General features: G+C 33.2%; 1 long non-coding RNA gene across 1 annotated transcript in view; it reads right to left on the bottom strand.

Annotated features, from left to right (window-relative positions):
* LOC111085037 overlaps positions 1 to 9,568 on the bottom strand; it is a 21,411-nt gene extending 11,843 nt beyond the window's left edge. The window contains exons 1-2 of the long non-coding RNA XR_002609905.1: positions 9,422 to 9,568; positions 4,206 to 4,339 (exon numbers count right to left, since the gene is read on the bottom strand). This is a non-coding gene — a long non-coding RNA (uncharacterized LOC111085037). The remainder of the gene's footprint in view (positions 1 to 4,205; positions 4,340 to 9,421) is intronic.
* Positions 9,569 to 21,642: the final 12,074 nt, after the last annotated feature.

Below are 21,642 nucleotides of genomic sequence, written 5' to 3'. Positions count from 1 at the left end.
AATATTAAACACGTATTCGACATCATCTTATTTTACCGCACGTATTTTATGTTGTTTCTTGAAATTCACTAAGGAATTTTCTCGTATAACTTATGGTGAAATATTGTAAGATTGATTAAATTATTGCCAATTCATAGCTGTAAAAATTTGAGATTCAAACACCTTGCCAAATAGATACTTTTTGCTTCGTGCTTTTTGAGTAAATATGAAGTTGATGAAACTTTGTTGAATAAACGGCAACTGCCTGTTGTAGAAACACAAGTGCAGAGGACGACGTTTCGAAAGTCTTCCGCTTTTCTTCTTCAGGTCCCAGGCGGAAGACTTTCGAAACATCGTCCTCTATACTTGTGTTTCTACAACAGGCAGTTGCCGTCCATTCAACAAAGTTTCATCATGAAAACTCTGCCTAACAATCTATCAAAAAATATGAAGTTATTTGAATAAACCTTATTAGACTCAAAGAAAGGAGCCCTCCAGTGGCTTAGCGGCAAGTCTGAAGGCTTGTAACGCTGAAAACCAGGTTTCAATACCTGTGATGAACACAGTACAGAGAGCACATTGTGTAGCTTTATGCTAAACTACAAACAAATAAAGAAATACCTAAAATGAAATTAAAATCACTTTTTGTCAAATAGATATATTTTTATATTTTATCAAACAAATACAGTCTGTTTTGTCTCTTTTTGCTGTCTTTCATTTTCCATCTTTTTATTTCTCATTGAAAATCATCTTCGTATATTATTATTTCGATCTTATCTTACAGTCTGCTTATGTTGGAATGTGCTTGTTTTTTTACCTTGCGAGTTTTTGTCAGTTTGGGTTATATATGACTTTTTTTTTGTTTTCCAATGAAGAAATAAAATTCCATCTTTAACTAATGTTGACAGGTGTGTAGTGAAAATAAATCGGAATTAGCTTTTACTTCTAAGGCTTTAGGTTATTTGCACCCGACCTTTAATGATTATCTTCCACGTGGCTTTGTGAATCCTAATAGGATTATTAACAGTATAATGCTGTTGATTCATGGGTCGACTTACATATCTTGTTACTCTTTTAAAAAACTCGCCTTAATTTTTGAAGCAATAAAATAATCTTTAAACTTCACTAATCAGCCATTCCGTACTAACAATTACTTGTTCAACACACTTGATTAAGAATAGTTAATGTTTCAGTGTAGCTATTATGTTGTTTTATAAGAAGATTTACCCAAAGTCTTTTAAATTTATGTCTTGGATAAGCCAGTTCTGGCTTTAGTCAAATAATGCTGTCTGAAGCATTTCACTTTTATTTCTTGTGGTATACTTGTCTTATATTTACTTTTCATATTATAGTTCCGTGGTTAACCATAAAGTGAACAGACATCGATTGGAAACAAAATAATTCCATAATAATAACCATGAACAACATATTAAGACTTATGCCTGCGATGGAGACATAAATATTAGATCTTAGCTTTAGTTGTAGTTCATTAAAAATACAGAAATTTCTTAATAACAATTAAAAACTCTTTGTCTGTTTAAACTATAATAAACCTAATCAATAAGTGAAGTACGTGCTTCTTCTTGATGGTTGCTGTTACAAAGAATAAAAAAACATTTTTTCTACAAAACGCCTGTGTTGAGTGTTAAGATGTTGTTGGATGTAGTGGAATCCTATGTGAAACAAACATACAGCTAGATCTAGTGTAAACGTCTAGAAGCCCATGCAAAGTAAATGAACGAGGAAGAACAGATGTCGAAAATATTGAGCATTTGAAGTAAAGTCACTTATAATGATTGGTCTCCACAGCGAGTCCAAAGAAGAACTCATCAAGTATCTTCGAGTGTAATTCTGATTTATTTGAAAGTAGATACTCATAATACAGTCTAGGATCTGAATAATCAACTGTTTAGCCAACTCCGATAGCAAACCCATACAACTCAGAAGTTCGATATTTGAAAACAAATACTAACTAGTGACCGACATTTATAGCACTCGTACAGGGTAACTATTAGATGAGAAGGTATCACTAGTATTTTTAGGGTTCCAAAGTAGAACTCACCAACTACATAGAAAGTTAAATGTTCTTAAATTCTTCGAAAGAATTCATTTCTTCTATTGTTTGTGGTAGTAGCATAATAAATCACCACTGATGAGATAAGAAGAGTTTCAAAAGACCCGAAATTTCAAACTTGATGATGGTTTAGTAACTAAATGTATAGTTATTCTGACTTGGCTAATTGGTATGGGATAGATATACTGACGTGTAAAAAATTTGTGGAAAATTATTAGTTTTTTTTTCTCCGAGATTTATATTTATGGTTTAAAAGCATTAATGCCGTTTCCATACAATGTCTTATAACTCTGGAAAAGGGCGATGACTTGGTGGCGGAATTTCCATGAAAACCAGCTGTGAGGTGAATTCGAATTAGTCAATCGGTGTTAATAGAATCTGTTATTCAATCTTATGTACCATACGTGTTTGTACATACAAATGTAGAACTTGATGTATTATCCTCTAACGCTAATCACTGTCGTAGAAAAGTAGATATCTTCAGGAAGTATTGGCTTAGTTCAAGTTCTTGATAATATACCGTTACTTCATCTTCTCTTTTCAAATGACTCATCTACCTTTTAATTTTTTGCTGTAATAGTTCATTCTCATAAAACTCTGGTAAAAAAATTCTCTCAAATGTAAAAAATTACATTTGCAATTATTTATAAATATGAAAACAGCAAAATATTACTCGAATTATATAAAGTTTTACGATGTTTTTTTTTTTCGTTCTGTTCCATATTGTTTGACAATTTTATTTAGTATTGTAGAGATTAATTTACTGCCACCTAGTCTAAAACACATTGGATTTATAACCATGGGCGAAAAAATGGCGTATCCTAATATATTCGACGTGATGAAATTTGTTTAGGGCTAAAAACAACTGAGGAATGTTTTGACTTCATGTAAAATTTTTTCACAAAGAGGATGAAATCTAAAATATTCTAGTTATAGGAAACTATTCCTGTTCATTCTGAGGGCTAAAGTGAAAACTCCGAGAAACGAAGCTGTAATCCATTGGCAACATCCTCCTAACGCCCACTATGTTTTGTTAGGAAAGCTGTTAAAAATGCATCATTTTTATGTCAACATAATTTACAATCAATGCAATTAATTTTCCGTAATGGATCACGGAAGATTTGGAACAACATCCTAGTAGACTGTTATACTCTGTTTCGCAGGAATATTTCGAATAAAAAAGTTAATACGTAAACACGTTCTAAATACCTCAAACAACGAAATACATACAGCTACAAAGACCTTAGCACCACTGTAGTCGGGGATAAATGGGGATAAGCTGTGATTACACACTCCACGTTTAATTATTAGTACCTAACATGCCACTTCCTGGGTTGGATGTCATTCACCAAAAGGTTTAATTTTTCATTTCTTTTCTTCTTTTTTTTTAACACTGAGCACTGTGGTTTTGTAGATAAAGTATGAAGAGTCTTGAACGATAAGATGTCAGGTTGGTAAAAGACATTGATGAGAAGGATAAGTATATAGGGTTTGGGATGCTCAATAAAGTTCATTAAACAACAGAAGTGAATAACTTTATAGAAATTCACCTTCTGTGATACAAAAAAAGGAGGAATTTGGGATTAGTATGACTTTATTAAAAAAGTCTTGCCCATGGCAAAAACTGGAATAATAAAGTTTTGTTTGTTTGTTTTAAGTTATGCACAAAGCTACACAAGGTCTATTTGTGCTCTGTCCGCCACGGGTATCGAAAGCCGGTTTCTAGCGTTGTAAGTTCGCAGACATGCCGCTGGGGGGCAAATAATAAAGTAACTAATAACATCGTTTGATAAGAGTAGTAGGAATTTTTGTGGTAAAGCAGGCTTAAATAGGTCCACAAAACCAATCAAATATGATAAAATAAGTGGAGAACGGACATATTTTACAACCGTTCAGTTTACGTGGTTACTCAAGGTTTTATATTAAATTTTACGTTAACTATTTGCATTAAGTTTTTACGTTAACTAATTTAGTATTAATAATTGATGTTAAAGTAAATAATTAATATTGTATTAGTAAACCTTACCCTAAATCTGTTTTGTAAATGACTTATATGAAATTCATAAAAATTACACTTCATTAACTAACTCTAGTTAACTATAACGTTGTTGTAAACGTAGTTTGATAATATAAATAACGTCTCAAACCCTACTTTTTTCTGTTGTATTCTGGCCAACCTGATGATTCCCTTTTTTCGGGCGAAATGTCTCGCAGATATTGGATGTAGCAGATATAGTATGATTGACATATTGTTATTCATTCTTCTTTACGCTCATTCATATGTTCCTAGAACATAACAGTATTATCTAAATGGTTAAGTAATTGTTCTTTATATTAACTGAAGCTCATCCACCTACAGATACAGTACAGTTTACATTATGTTTTTTGTTTTACAAAACTGCAAACAAAAAATGTCTAGTAATATAGTAGAGAGTATTTCATTATGTTTTTCAACTACTGTGTTTAACATTATACATACAAACTGACCAAATTTCTTTCAATATATTGGAATGCATTTCTTTTAAAAACCAAAAGACGTCTACTAAAAGTCTCTCCCTAAAATTAATTGCTTCTTGGGTCTGAGACCTTGATTCTTCTTGTAATCATCAACACCCCTGCTTTACATGATTATGTGAATTTTATGTTAAATGAAGCTCATCTAACTGTAATAGTTACGGCACTGTTGAGATGGGTAGGTAAATTATGTTAAATGAAGTTCATCTCACTGTAACAGTTACAGTACTGTTTAGATGGGTAAGTAAATTATGTAGGAACTGAAACACATCTCACTCTTAAGTAGGCAAGTTTTATATAAGTTAGAATACTTCCCACTGCAGTTTATAAACTACCACTACAACATTGAATATTAGACTTCGTATGAAAATATTTGAACGACAAATTAAGACGGATATAATAGGAAATGATACAGTGTAGGAAGTTTTAAGCAAATGTTTCAAATTAATTCAAGAAAATTACACGCTAAGCAGCTTCCAGCTCTGTTCGATACAAAATCCAGTTTTGGGTTTCATTGTTGAACTAAAACTAAACTACGTATCACTATACAACAGCACAATGAATGGAGCTTGGGAACAATGTTACTCGTTCACCACCTGATTTTTCCAATGCGACTTCCAACCGACTCAGCTATGAAAGAACCACTCTGTGATGTCCTGAACAGCAGGGTAGCCCGCTGCCACCTTGGACCAGGGCGGCATCCCGCCGTGCGCTGGCCGTATTTTCCCTCGCGTCGCCCCGCTATTCGTGCGTGATGCTCACGGGCGGAAAACAGAACAGCATGAATCGCGCCAGGTGCAGAAAAGTTCCCAAGAAATATTCCAACTGAAACCTAGCGGCATTCTTCATAGATCCACTAAAGAAGAGATGACAAGTCAGTTGGCCAAAGGGACATTTTGGATTAGTGATTTTCCAGGATTTTGTTGTGTAAGGCTGCTTAGAAGCCATTACAACTAGTTTCGTTTGTTGTGAACTATGATTCGGATGATTTTATAAGCTTAGTTTAGGTTAAAAAGGAGATCACTGCTTTACATTCTGGCTCTGAGAGGTACTGGTCAATCTCTACCTTTTGCTCACCGCTAATAAGTTGGAATATCTTTCATAAACACTGGACTGGAACTATTAAAACTCTATTGCTTCTCAAGAAAATACAAAGAAAATGAAGGTAAGGAATAATTAAAAAATATAGAATTCGGTTGTAAAGTATGCATTGTACTCCGTGTGCACTTAATGAAAGTTGAGAACCAGTCTGTTCTTTAAAATTCAGGTAGAAGCCTAAATTAGTAAGGTTAACATAAAGATGACTCATCCGTTATATTTCTGTACATCGGATACTGTGTTCAAAAAGATGCAGCCGTTTTATTTTTATTTTTTTCTGTTATATAATGATAAGTCACTATAACTGCTTCATATTTACATATCACACAATTTGTTAAAGTTTTACCGTCGTATAACTTGATAATATGTTGCCCAACAGAGCAGTTTGTGTTTAGAACTAGTTTCACTATTGTTTCTAATTGACAAAAACAATTTTAGAATTGAAATTCTTTCAACCTAGGCGGCATCTTATTTGCACATAAGCTAAACAGCTAGGTCAGAGACCTCTAGAAATCAAATGTAGTTTTTCCTAATGTTAAGTTACTGACCAGGAAGAAGGCAGCTAGCCTACAACACTAGTCGTCACAAGGACTTTGCCTAGCTCTTTGAAATTAATAATGTGATTGATTGTCACATTTGTAACTCGCCTACAGCTGAGAGTGCGGAATGTATTCAGAGATATCACGCCTTTAGCTTCAACTCTTCCAATATTCGACCTTATACATTAATCACATGGCTACGCCTTTTATCCTTTATAACACAAATTACCATTAAATCGATAACAAATTAATTCCTTCGTAAACTTAGACCACTTTCAAAAATAATTCTTAACGTTTTAATTCTAATATAGATGCATGAGGTGTTCAGTATTTCACTTCTTGCTAAACAATTTAGCGAAATAATGACAGATGAAACACAAAACTTTACAGTACGACACTATAGTTTTTTAAGTTGTTAAGAGTGTTTTAATCGACTTCTCAGTTGAGTCAATTTTTCATGGTTTCATATTTCGTTAAATAACCGATCTTCAACGAAATATCGTTAGTTAGATTTCGGATAAATAGGTATGTCGCCAACAGCATTAGACTACGTCAGCATTTCCTGGGATTCGACATAGAGGTGGTGAATAAAGAAGTGCTATACCAACTCTCTAAGGTATTAAATCACGGGTAACCTCTCACATGGCATTTCTTAAATTCTGAAATTATACCCATTATCATAATAGCACCATGTTCTGAAAACTCTTTACAATTAAGAAATTCTAGATTGAGAATTTTAGGTCAATCTGGGATCTGCTGCTAGTATCAAACCCATTATTTAATGAGCACACTTTGGCTTGTTGCAGCAAGTGAATACCAAATGTTAAAGGTTAAAAAGATAAAATAAGCTTGGCACATTTACATATTACGCTTCTGAAGTCTTAAGATGTGTGAAAGAAGCAGCTTCGGGCCTTTCTAAGAAAAATCAGAAATAAACAACCAAAAACTTTGAACGCTTGGTACGTACGAGAGAGAGGAAGCGATTTGTTCAAAATTAGAATCCAAGAAAACATCTTAGGCATTGGGTTTGTATTGAATAGTATATGCATTAATATTTCCAATTACATTAGTGCACTTGTCTCTCTATTTCGGCCTCAGCAGTAAGGCAATGGACTTATATCGCTAAAAGTCAGATTTCGATACCTGTGGTGGGTACAGTACTAATAGCCAATTGTGTAGCTTTGTGCTTTACAACAATTACACAAAACTCTATTTCGACCAAGAAAATCTAGCACAGAATATTCGTGACCATAGAGGAACAATACCTTGAAACGCTTATAGTATAACAGAAACCTGGCAACTCGATAAGTATAAGAACGGTATAGGTAATATATATATATTCAGAGATTAAATGTTATTGCGATGAAACATTGAAAAGTGCCATACACATTCAACTAGCAAGACACTTAACGTGTGAGTCCAATGTATAGAAGAGTGCGCTAGCACTCTCTATGTAGGGTTGGCACGAATGCCTGTGTTAAAGCAATACAAAAGTCATATGGATTTACTTCTCTACAAGTTGTCAGACGCTAGATATGAAGAGCTACCTGGCACAGTCGCCCTATCTCCGGTGCATATGCCGCTTTTCAGCTATTCAGATCGTCCCAAAGTCGAAAACCGGCGAATAGCCTAAACCGTGATTTCTTATTTTCGTTCATCATCATTTTTATGATGACAGGCCTAGCACCTACCTAGTTCTAGCAGTAACTATAATTTTATCATCATTTGAGAAAGCAAACACAGTCATGGCGGTTTTTGACTATCTATTTTATTATTATTATACGCAAAATTTATAAAGCTTTAGAATACACTCTATAACCTAGTAACCCATGTATGGCATTTTATAAACAAGTATAAGGAAAAAAACATTATCGTTAAATATGAAAGCTATGTAGGATTGGCTACTGAACTTGAAAAAAGGAGCCAAACAAGATAGGGATGGAAGTGGACATATCACTGTCTAGATTTCACATAGAGAATAAAATCATTACATTACTATCTTTCCCATTTTGTCTACCAAAAGCTTTGTGTTTGAATAGATTCTCAGCTTTCATCATTATACCTTTCCTTTAGTTAACTTTAGAATACTACTTTTATGAATATTTTACAATTGGAAATTCTGGTTCTATTGATTTTGCCAGTGAGGAAGCCAGTAATGTAGAGATGTTATTCTCCATATAAAATCGAGACAGCTTAGTGTGCTATGTGATCATTAGCCGATTAAGTGGTATGTTCACTTCCATCCCTATCTTGTTTGGTTCTTTTTTTTTCAAGTTTATTAGCCAGTCCCACATATATTTTTTTATTCAGCGATATTTTTTCTTCCTTACATATATATATAAACATAGACCGATTACTTGGAGTATGGACCAAAAAAGGACTCTTGTATACCCAATTTTCTTTTCTATCTTAATTTTTAAGTTATTAGAGTAAAACTACTGGCTTTCAATATTTATGAGTTTGGTTTTCACTAAGTTTGTGTTTTGTGAAAGTGTAATAGTGTTTCGTATCTGGTGAATTTTTTTATAACCCTGTAATTAGTGAGTACAAGAACTGAAAAAATAAGCAGATTATTTTCTGGTGAAACTACTAGTGCGATCAAATGATTGTGTATATAAATACATTGTTTACATCTAAATAGAAGGCTTTTGTTTAATTAAACATAGTATCATAATAGAGGTGTGAATTTATGTCTTTTAAACCGGATCTGTTTCTCATAGTTTTTGGTAATGCCCTTCTATCTATTGAGTGAGTATAAAACATTCTGTTTTGATATTTTCCAGCGAAATATCTGTAAAACAAAATCATTTATTATTTGAATAGCGTTATTATCGTGAATCACAATTTTGTCTCGTACCAAATGTTTGGGTTTTATAATCAGTGTTCAAAATCGAAATTCATTTTATAATTCATCAGGTTTCAGTTTTTTATCAGCAGCGCAATGTCAATTTTATTTAAATTGGCTTCATATTGATACTTTACTCCTGTAATCAGGTGTTGAAAACGTCAGATCAGTTTCTCCTGGGAACTATAGGTATTAATTTAAGTTAAATGGTTAAGAGATGGCCTCATTTTAAGTTAGGTATATAATTCAGACTCCTCAAACGCAACTTGGAATCGTTATTTGTAAGTTTGTTTAGTTTTTTTATTATTATCAAGAGCTTCACTATATCTTATCATACACATTCGAAGTCGTACTCGTAAATCTGCTACTTACTTTTTGTGCTGCCCATTTCTCATTTACCTGTCTCTTCAGTTTGACTGATCAACTTTCATTCCACATCTGCCTACTTACGTATTCATAGTATGCACGTTCCAGCAACTTTTAATCTATCACGTTAAAGATAATGACAGCAATACTATGGGAAGGATTACCTATACATAACAAAAATATACAAAAATAAATGTTTAAAAATGACATCGTACGTGCCTAACCCATTGCAGCGCCATCACACGTCTTTAGGAAAGACAAATAAAACACTTTTACCGGATGTTCGCTCAAAATTAGTTTCAATTTTCAACGGTAGTTGGCGTGGGAGTTCGACCCAGTCAAACTGAACCAAAGAACTTAACAAACTTTCATGTCTGCCAGTCAGGGCCTCCCTCATCCGTTAAGTCTCTGCCTAGACATATTTTTTTACGTAGAAGGAATAAAAGAGAAGGGGGGGGACTATAAATCAGCTTGATAATAAAATGTTCTAGCAGCTAACGCCGACCCATGGCCTTTACTCTCATATTTGTCTCCTTCTCTTTCTTAACAATTCAGAGCACGAAAGAAACGAAGAACTGAGGTAAGTTGTTTGCTTCAGAAGTAAATCCCTGTACAGCCTATTCTTCCTTTCTACCAATCAGTACACGGGAAAATATACTTAATTCGCTTGTAAATATCAGATTTATTACTCGTTTATCAAAACTCCATTCAATTAGAATTATGAAAGAGAGGCCAACAAGCACTTTGATGAGTTCACTTCATAGAATATTCATTTTCAGAAAAGTGTATTTTTGTTTGTTTTTTGTTTTTTGCGGATTAACATAATCTTTCTAATCCTTGAATACTTCATATTCTAATGGATTATAAAAAGAAGAAGAAAGCAGACTAAAACGTCAATCATAATTGAAAGCCATTATCAAAAACTTTTATTAAAACCATTTTGCATGTAAACACAAATTACATGCTTTCACTTGCTATTTATTATTCGATAAGTAGAGAGGCCTCTCGGAAGAATATTTATTAAGTTTTTAGACGGGTTACTAAATTTGTATTTAAACTGTTCATAAATAAGAATATACACAGGATTTCGTTTTTTTCTGTATGTGGAATTTCGCGCAAAACTTCTCCAAGGCTATCTGCATTAGCCGACCTTAATTTAGAAATGATAGATTAGAGGGAAGAAAGTTAGTCAAAACCACCCACCGCCAACTGTTGGGTTACTTTTTACCAACTAAAAGTGTGATTGACTGTCACATTATATAGCCCCTCGGCTGAAAGGGCAAATTGTTCGGTGAACGGGATTCGAACCTATTATCCGCAGATTGCGAATCGGGCGCCCTAATCACCAGGCTATACCAGGTTGAAATAATTTATAATTGAACGTTTTTTATTTATTTTGCATAGTAGCCGTTAGGGGATATTTATTAAGAAGAAGATATAACTGAGTACCAATTAATGGTTGTGACTTAAGTGCTTAAATATTACTTCAGCATAACTTGTTTGAAAAAATACATCGTTGAAAAAAACACAACATAATGTTTAGGGACATAAATGACCTATTGGTTCACCTAGGCTGTTCTATCCTCTAAACTAAACTAACACTACTAAATAATAATAAAAAAACCTCAAAGCCAGCCATTATCGTTCATCTAGTTATCAAGGTTTCTCTTAAATTCACATAATTTACTGCCTCCACAACATCCGAAGGCAACTCGTTCCAAAGACCAACCACCTTGTTAGAAAAATAAAACTGTCTTAGCTGAAGATTACTCTTACCCTGCCAAAACGTATATTTGTGTTCCCTAGTCCTATCATTCTCACCATGAAGTATGAAAAAATATTATGCATCAACACTATCAATTTCCTTAACAATCTTATACATCTCAATCAGGTCTCCTCTAACTCTTCTTTTTTTCAAAAGAAAACAATTTCATATATCTTAACCTCTGCTCGTATGACAACCCCTCCTTCTCAAACACCATTCTAGTAGCCATCTTCTGAACCCTTTTTCAACAATTCAATGACCTTTCTTAGGTAATAAGCCAAGGCTAAACACAATATTCCAAATGTGGCCTAACCAGTGACCTATATAATGAAATTATAGCCTCTTTAGACTTGTCAAATGGTTTCTGAAAAATCCAGCTACACCAAATGTACACCCTTATCCTCATTTACATAAGCAGTAACCTTTTCAAAGAACGTCAAAAGATTTGTAACGCGAGATTTTTCCTTAGTGAAACCATGTTGATTATACAATAAAATTCTGAACTTTGTTAAAAGACTTTGCAAAGCATCTTTTATCAGATTTTCCAAACCCTTTTCCACAACTGATGTAAGACTAATAGGCCTATAATTACTAGAACAACTTTTATCACCTCCCTTGAAAGAAAAAGAGAAATATTAGCCAACTTCCAATTCTCTAGCACCTGCCCATTATTCGAGTAGTTAAAAAAATAGTAACATGTGCCTCACGTATCCAGTTCTTAACCTCCTTCAAAACCTTGGGGAAATATGAACCCAATTTTTTCTTAACCTACTCAATATAAATGTGTTCATCTTATTTCCATCTACCAATTGTTCAAGATGAGGAATAAATATTCATAGGAAAAACTGGAGAGAAAGTAGAAATTAATAATCTAGCCATCTCATAATCACCAGATACGCGCCTTTCTTTATCATCCTGTAAAAGTCCTACATCCTCCTAACATTTTGTTTACCATTAATGTATTTAAAGAAATCCTTACTGTTAATTTTTACGTATTCAGCCAACCTTTTCTCATACATCCTTTTGGATGTCCCAATTTCCTATATCACCAACTTTCTTGATCTTCTATAATCTTCTAAATCTCCCGTCATACCAGTCAATTTATATTTCTTAAACTTTTGATGCTTTTCTTAAATCTATTCCTTATACCCTTTATGAGCTAACCTGTATTTGTACCTGCAGGCACATATTTCTTTCTGTAAGTAATATTTTGAGCTCGAATATTGAAAAATGTATCTATAAAGGTTTTCCATATTTGATCAGTGTCTCCAAATAACTCAGCTTCTCAATTTACAACAGATAATTCTTGTTGCATCTATTCAAAATTGGCCACTCATCTCCTCTTTTTAGTACTCTAACCCTATTAAATACCACATAACCCTGTATTTTAAAGAAATTTCTGTCATCAAAATCGCCTACACTTAACCATGTGTCAGTTATTCCCACTATATCAAAATCCTCGATTCCTACCAGTGCTCTAAGGTCATCTAGCATTACAATAGAAACAATTAAGCCTACCCTTAAAACTAATTCTATACACAGTTCGTATACTAAACTTTTCTCTGTATCTTGTTTTTTTGCATTTAGTTTATCCTGGCCCTCATCACTGTCTAGTGCTAGTTTAAAACTTCCCTTACAGTTAATAGCCCTTGGAAACAAGCCAGTCTCTACTCTATTTAAATGTAAACTATCCATTTCAAAAAGCTCCATTCTCCCATTAAATTGATCCCACAAGTCCAACCAGCCAATATGCTCATCCTTACATATTACATAAGCCTAGCATTCATCCTCGCAATTAATTCTCGGCAGTATCCGTGACACAATTAAGTTATGACCCTTTCCCTTAAATGCCTTTATCAATCCATTGTACTTATCAATTAGCTCCTCTGACCTACTTTTCACTGCATCATTAGCTCCTAGTTGCACAACAAAAACTGCATCGTTGCTAGTCTCCTTTATTATATCCTTCACCCATGCTTCTGGGTGGCATAATCTAATTCTTTTTTCCCTATTTACCTCACAGACTATCCTATCCACGTGTCTTGTCAAGGAATCACCTATAGCTATAACCTCTTTAAGTTTATCCTTCCCTCCAATAAATAGTTCCTCATCTGCAAAAGCCAAGGGCTGAAATATGTTGCTCAATAGAACATATTCATTAGAATTAAAACTACTACTTTTAGCCCTAATATGACTGTTTCTAACTTCCTGAAAGTCATTGCTGCTGATGTATCCCTTCCACGTAAAAGTTTAAGCTCCTCTTCAAATCCTGCTGCCATTTCCCACAGTTTACACTTTACAGATAGTAATTTAGCTTTTAAGAATCATAACTTAGAATAATGAATAATTGACTAAAATTATAATAAGTATTAATCACGATAAATCTTCCATTAACTACAATAAAACGTTTGAGCAGTTTGTCTAGTTCACTAGTTCATCTTCAGATTTTGTTTTCGTTTTTTCGAATTAATGCGATTTTCTAATCACTGAATACCTGATATCATAACGAATTATAAGAAGAAAAAAATACTTAAACGTCAATCATATTACATGTTTTAATTTGGTAAGTACACAGAGTAGCCCATTAGCTAACGTGCCAGACTATGAATCCAAGGGCGTATCGTTCACGTCCTAAACGCAGAAATATATATTTATGTTAAATCGCGCTATAACCTTTGTAACCGTGTGTTCGTTATAACAATAACAGTGAAATCTCACTATACAGTCAGATAAGAGTATCCCAAGAGTTAGGAATGGATGCTGTTCAATAGCTGCCTTCCTTCTAGTTTATTAGTTTAAAATTAGGAACAGATAGTGCAGGGAGCTCCTAAATGGCTATGCGCGAATATCTGAAAGACAACAATCATTTGTGGTTTTTTGCTTTTAGAATATATACATATATATGATCATAAAAATTAATATCAGTTGGTTCGATAATTTTCTGTTGTTATTTATGTATTAGTCGTGTCAACAAATTGGTACCATTGTTGCGATGATTTATAAAAACAGCTCTAAAATTCCTATATCAAAAGAAAAGTTCAATAGCCTAAATGATTTAGCACCTTATATTGAAAAGTAAAGGTGTAATGTAGTTGAAATGGAAGACAAAAAAAAACGAATTACACTACTGCAAACATCAAATTAAAGTCACTTTATAAAAAAAACTTTATATTTCCGCTAAATACACAGAAATTTTACACATACAACTGAGGTTATGAAAAATAATTAGGAAGAAACTAAAGTTACGACTAGAAAAACTGGAGACAAAGCATAACAAAAAATATTGTTTAAAGAAATCAATATTAAAAGTTTTAAACTATTAATTTAGTTTTCAGCTCTGTTTTAAGTCGTCCAAGCCATCTATAAAAAGTGTTTTAAAAGTGTGTTTATAATTATCTTCTCAACGCCGTGTTAAAGTAGAGCATGTTGTGAAGAAAAAAAAGAGTAAAGTGAAGCATTATATAACCAGCGTAAAAACAGTTCTCAAGTGAGATTTACACTCTAGCATCGTAATATGCATTCAAACAGAAACAACAGTGTATAACAATGTTCAAGCTTTCTTGCCATTTTCTGACAAAAGCATCACAATCCTTAAGATAATATCTTCCTTAATTTTCTTCGCTGCAGTTGAGTGCTTTATGAAACTCACTTAGTTCCGCGAAAACATTTAAGATAAAATATACCTCAATTTTTTTTTCTATTTACTAAACTATGTTACCCTGTGTAGTAATATGCGAAGTGCCAAGTGTAAAAAAAAAAAAAGAAGAGTTACTTCGTATGGGAACGCCCATAACCAACATGATATTATACATCAAGTAAAATACACCTGTTCGATAATAGATAATCACAAATCTGACAGGAACATCTTAAACATAAACTTTTAGCTGTGAGCACCATGTAATCTCGCCATATGTAAAACATCCAATTAATAATATATTGTAGAAAGAAGATAACTATAATACTTGATTTCTCGCGTCTTCTTCTTTCTTTTGTGAACATTTCACAAATCTAGATTTTAGGGGTGCTTAGTTAGTATCTTAATTTAGATAGTTCACGATTAAGTTTACTTAAGCTAATTTGCAAAGATAATTTTTAAGTTAACCTAAATTAATTGATAGAGGTGTTATTTTTAATCGAATCTAGGCTTACAACTGTCTTGTGCTTGAAATATGTACAAAACACTCAAATACGTCTCAGAAGGAGTTCAAAGGTTTACTTCATGATTCTCCTTGCGGAGTTAACCATTAAGAAGACACGATATAGCTGATTTAAATCTTTAACCTCGCGGAACGCAATTAATTAGCAGATCAGGTAACATTTGACAGCCAAGGTAAAAGGCCTGAAAGCGTAAGCCTGTTGGGTGGGGAGTCCAGATCTCTTGGGCCCCTACCCTTTAATGTGACATGAAAATCTTCAACAATGCCTCTGCTCCTGCCACAGTCAGTGTGCGAAGGCCATGTATATGGCGTGAACGGCGCGAGCTACCTGGAAGTCCCAAATGTATGAGGATTTTCTAATACGTACAATTACTCTACCTACTTTGGACACCTTGACGGCGACTCAAGCGAAGGGAATTCTATTCATACGCTCTAATCTCAACACTCCATTCCTAAGTCCATAGATCTTTCTAAAGGCAGGAGGACAGAGACACCACTCTAGTGTGTGTCGTGCTTTGTACACAACGACTGGGTTTCTTTTCTTCTACATCGTGGAATTCGTTCTGTCTATTTTCTGTACTTGTAAATAAGAAAAATGAGAGTGATAAGGCGTTTTCTTTCGTAGTCCTCGCCTTAAACGGTTTTCTTTGCTTTTGACCAAATCAAATACAACACTCTTAGCAGTCTTTTTTTTTCTGACTTGATGTAAGCACGGTGTTAACTACCGGTGATATCCCGAGAAGTTAAGCTCCACTCGGTCAAATAGCAAGTCTCGTCATCGCCGTAGGTTATCTTCATATAGCGAAGATAAAACAGTTACAGGTCCTCAAGCTCTTTTAATAAGTTCCTTATGTATACAATGACTATTAAAGTTTCCGCTATCTTTGTAGAAACTTCTGAAGAGTTCTCGAATAAGATATCCTTACATGGGTATTCAGCAATGGGTGGAAGTACTAGTGCATTCACCTGAATTACAGCACTTAATATATTCGCGTGTACTAGAGAATACAAGTTAAGCACCAGAATATTAATATGTACTAGAGAATACAATTTAAGCACCAGAATATTAATGTGTACTATAGAATACAATTTAAGCACCAGAATATTAATGTGTACTAGAGAATACAATTTAAGTACCAGAATATTAATGTGTACTAGAGAATACAATTTAAGCACCAGAATATTAATGTGTACTAGAGAATACAATTTAAGCACCAGAATATTAATGTGTACTAGAGAATACAATTTAAGCACCAGAATATTAATGTGTACTAGAGAATACAATTTAAGCACCAGAGTATTAATATGTACTAGAGAATACAATTTAAGCACCATAATATTAATGTGTACTAACAAAACAGTTGTAGTATCATCGTTTTCACTTATGAAACCATTAAATCATGTAATGCCATCATATTAATGTGCACGTACTAACAAAACAATTCTAACGTCAAAATATTAACTTGAATGTACTATAAAACAATTGTATTCATGCGCACTGTCAAAACAGTTATAATGTGAGTAGATTCACATGCTCTGTCAAAGCAATTATTATTCTGTCTGTTGTCATCATACTTACATACGTTTGTCATCAAAACAATTTTATCATCAGAATATTAGCGTCTACTATAACACAACAATTTTAAAATCGTCATATTCAAGTATGTTAATAGGTTTACCGAAACAGTTTTAAGTCTAAATTGAATTTTTTTATAAGATTGAAATCAAATACTTTATCTTTACATTTTAAACATATTCGTTTATACCAATACACAGAAAGGACAGGTTATACAAAGTATTTTCAACCATTTATGATATTTTAATTGTGCTTCAGTTAAAACATTTTAAATCTAATAAGAAATTTTATGGAAAACTGTTTTTGATTTGACATTTTATTTTTACATTTTTTTTCGCTAAATACAGCTTCTTTGAACGTTTTTTAATACTTATGATCAAGTCAAAATCTTCTAATCCTAGCCATTGACTAACCAAGAAGGTCCTAACTGGTTATAAGATAATAACAATCATTGATATAGAAGGCAGAAAAGTCATAAAAAGACAGAGGATCCGCTGGGAGACATAAATACATTGGTACCCGAAAAACTCTTATTTAATGAAACAATGGTGCGAAGTTCCCAGGAGTCTTTTGTCGACGAGAAATTTTCTGACATTTTTCTTTTCTTTTCTTTTGTCGACATTTCTTGTCTCTATTATGAGGCGTTCGTCGGGTCAAAGAAGAAGATATCAGAATAGAGAACGAAACGTCATCAAAAGAAAAGCGAGCACGTCAAGTAATTTCTCACCCGTAGAAGGTTCCAAAAGTTTCCAAAACTTTAAAAGAACATGGTACTAAAAGTTTTAGTGTGTTTCCATTGAATAGTTAAACCGTGGTAATACAATAGAATGTAAAGTTGTGTACATTAGACGACCACGTCGCGCTATCAGTTTGACAAGCATTTTATCTCTAGAAAAAACTGCTTTGTCAATTTATTAGTGCAGAAAGTAGGCAGCTGTGGTATATTTCTAGCTTTAGTTGGTTAGCGTGGCAGACTATGTATCCAAAGGTCCATGGTTCGCGTCCAGATGGTGAAAACCGCGATCCGCACTTTGAGGTCATAGATATGTTATAAGAGCTTCCTGAGAGTTGACGGCGGGTAGTGTTGACAAGCCTTCCCTTTAGTTCATCAGTTCAAAATTAGGATCTTTTAGCTTTCAAATAAACAAATTAAGTTAAGTCATTTCAGATGAGCAAAGTAATGATAATGTAAAACGCATACTAAAGAAGCTAATTTATACCCTCGCAAACAAAACTGAATAACTATTTCAATATATAATGTTATAAGTAGTCGCATTGTATATGTTCATGAACTATGTATGCTCAAAAAAATCCATTATGGTCCTTCTTAACAAAATAAAAGTCGTATAGACAAAGAAACCTGTAGAGCTGAAAGAGAAAATACTTGCTGCGCTTTACGGACCACCCAGTTTGCCCCTGAAGAAGAAAAATCCACCTTTCGAAAGCACTCGGGTTATAGGGTTTTTATCATTTTAAAATCATGTCGATATTTTAGGTCTTCCTCCAGGTGACGAGTAGCGGCCTATAGAAACAAGAATTTTCTTGAATCATATTCCTATTATTGTACATAGACAGTAAACCAATGAAAGGTGAAACCAAGGTATGAAAGAGACGGCGAGAAGGATTTCAGTAGTCTTCGGTCCATGAAAGAACGAGAGCCTTCTTTATATGGAGCTAATCACTAGCCAAGCTGGATATCGGTTGGTTTCAATTGTAGAAGCATAGAAGTATTAACCTTTAAAAAACATAACAACAATAGTCATTGAATATGTAATTTAAAGAAAGATCGAGACACTGTTATATTACCGACGTGACTTTGAGCAAAAGATAGAAGAACTGTTAACGGACGCAATTTACCAAAGACTAAGTATAGAAACGGAACTAAGCATGACACTGTACAAAAGATTCTCTGTACACCATTCAGTCTCCCTACAGCTTTATGGTTTGCCAAAGACATATAAACCTAACGTACCCATGCCATCTATTGTATCTTTTATAGGTTCGCCAAATGATGTCCAAAGACGATATTATGGCTAGCCTCGACGTGGTTTCACTTTTCACCAAGATACCTATTAAGGATACCATGGAAACAAAACATAAACGATTAATTGACGACATCTCCCTTTCAATAAAAACGTCTGTCAGCATCCCAAACATCACGATCTTGCTGGACATGTGTCTCGATGCAAATTACTTCCATTTGAATGGCCGATTTTTCAATATATTAGACCGTGCTCCAGTGGGTTCACCTATATCACCTATAATAGCAGAAATATTCATGCAGCATTTTGAACACACCATATCTTCATCAACTTCGTATATTGATAATATATGTTGTCGATATGTTAATTTATGGACCAATGAAGAAGAAAAACTCAAAATATTTCATGCTCATCTGAACAGCACATTTGACAGCATACAAGTTTCCATTGAACTTGAAGTCGATAACACTCTTCCATTCCTCAATGTTCTGGTTCACAAGGACACGAGTTTTAAAAAGCTTCTCGGAAGGATATTCAAACAAATATATATCTAAATTTTCGTTCATGCTATACAATAGCTGTCAAAACTAGGATTATTAAAACACTAAAGTCTAGAGCTACAAGTATTTACTCCTTGTTTTACGTAGATGAAGAACTTAAACATCATAAGAATATTTTTTTGGAATAACAGTTATCCATAGAAAACGATTCACCATGTGTTATATGGTTCACCTGTTTCAACAACTACTAATGAACCACAACCTGAAAATTACAACGAAAAGAAAAATTAATTCTTTCTTATATACCAAGCCTAGGAGAAAAATTTCGTAGGGTAATGAATAAACTTAACATCACCATAGGTTTATTAAGTCCTCCTACACTATGCGACAATCTTACGAAGGTAAAATCCCTAGTTTCCAGTTCTCTCACAAAGAAAATGGTTTATATCACTCGATGTGAATTTAATAAACAATACATTGGGGAAACACAACGCCCGTTATAGGTAAGGTTCAAAGAGATATTAAGAACTGCACTATAAACAGATGTGTTATAACTTTTCACGTTCAAGAAAATGACCATATAAGAAACCTAAAAAATGCAAAAATAATAGACAAAGAAGGAAACACGAAACGGAAAACAAAATCAAAGAAGCTATTGCCATCCAAGCACAAGACAGTGGACCACCAGTGGGTATTAATCAAAACGGCCAACAACTACTCAGTACTGCCTGAACACCAGTTATCAAATACATAAAACATATTATTTGTCGTGATTTCGATGTAAAATTAAACCTTTAGTTTTACAATGTATTATTTGAAGTATGAAAAATTTATTTATTTTAATTTCTCCATATAATACCTATAATTGTATTTTCCTTATGTTTATTATATTGAAGTAATCTATTTATCTTCTATATTCATCATAATTTCTATATGATTAATAACTTTAATACCAGATATCAGTTATTGTTACAACTGTTATTTTAAACAGAGTTTTATCGCCCAGTACATTGTTGCCCGATAACGACTCCGGTAAGAGAGCCGAAAGCTCGCAAATAAAAGTCTTTCAACGCAGTATATTAACTTAATTTACCTACATTATTTATGAGTCGTAAATAACAATAGTTTTTGTCAAACAAAGCAAGACGATAAACCTTCTAGGGATTATATTATAAAGGTATTGAATCTATAGTTATTCTGCTAACATCATCTGAAACTTTGACAGAACAAATAAGCACACAACCCTTTTTTTTTTTATGGTAACTCAACTTAAAGTACGATATCATTCTTCATTTTCGTTATCAGTTCTGGTGATATGTGTCCTGTAATAATATATCTCGTGAATCTGTTGGTAATGATTTATAGTTTTATTAATAATACATTCATATGTATTGCTTTCGTAATGCACTACACACCACACAACTTTTATTATCATATAGCTTCAGTGGAACAGGTTACATTTATTGAGTAACGATGTTGTACATAGGGTATTTCTGTGAACGTTAAAACACGTTTCACAGGTTTTGATAATAGACAATCATGTTTCGTGAAAAATAATGAAATAAAATATTTGTTACAAGACAAAGTAGATTTTGTGAGACAAATTGTTTTCTTTGCTGAATTTTGGGATAAGTCAATATTATTTTAAATTAAGATAAATTACAATAAATTACCTAGGTTGTAATTTTTAATTTCTCTTTTCTCGAAGAACAGAAACTAAATTATTATTTTATTTAAGAATCGTGTAATTTCAGAATAATAACAGTCAGACTACAAAAACAAAAAAAAAGTATTTACTATGTCAAAAAAGATAGTATATTTAAAATATTGTATTTGATGTGAAATTATTTTAAATTACAAATATCACTCTTTTGGCTGAAAAGAAAATCAAGAAACTATCTATGGCATTTATCAAATATGTTTTTCAAGAAACTATCTATGGCATAAAACATATTTGATAATCAAGAAACTATCTATGGCATAAAACATATTTGATAATCAAGAAACTATCTATGACATAAAACATATTTGATAATCAAAAACTATCTATGGCATAAAAGATATTTGATACTTCTTTGCAGTAGGAGATTACTAAAACACTATCTCGTAGGTTTATACCTATATGTAACGATTCTTGGTATCGTTATGGTCTCGAGCAGAGGGACGGTAAACCTGTAGTATCAGCATTGGCTTGGGGCTAGTACAAAAAGCCTTCTAAGTCTGAAACGTTTTGTTAATGGTTGGATA

Source organism: Limulus polyphemus, unplaced genomic scaffold (assembly GCF_000517525.1).
Source record: "Limulus polyphemus unplaced genomic scaffold, Limulus_polyphemus-2.1.2 Scaffold211, whole genome shotgun sequence".
NCBI classification, from domain to species: Eukaryota; Metazoa; Arthropoda; class Merostomata; order Xiphosura; family Limulidae; genus Limulus; species Limulus polyphemus.
Note: the sequence above shows the minus strand (reverse complement) of the source record. Positions and strands in the feature narration are given on the sequence as shown.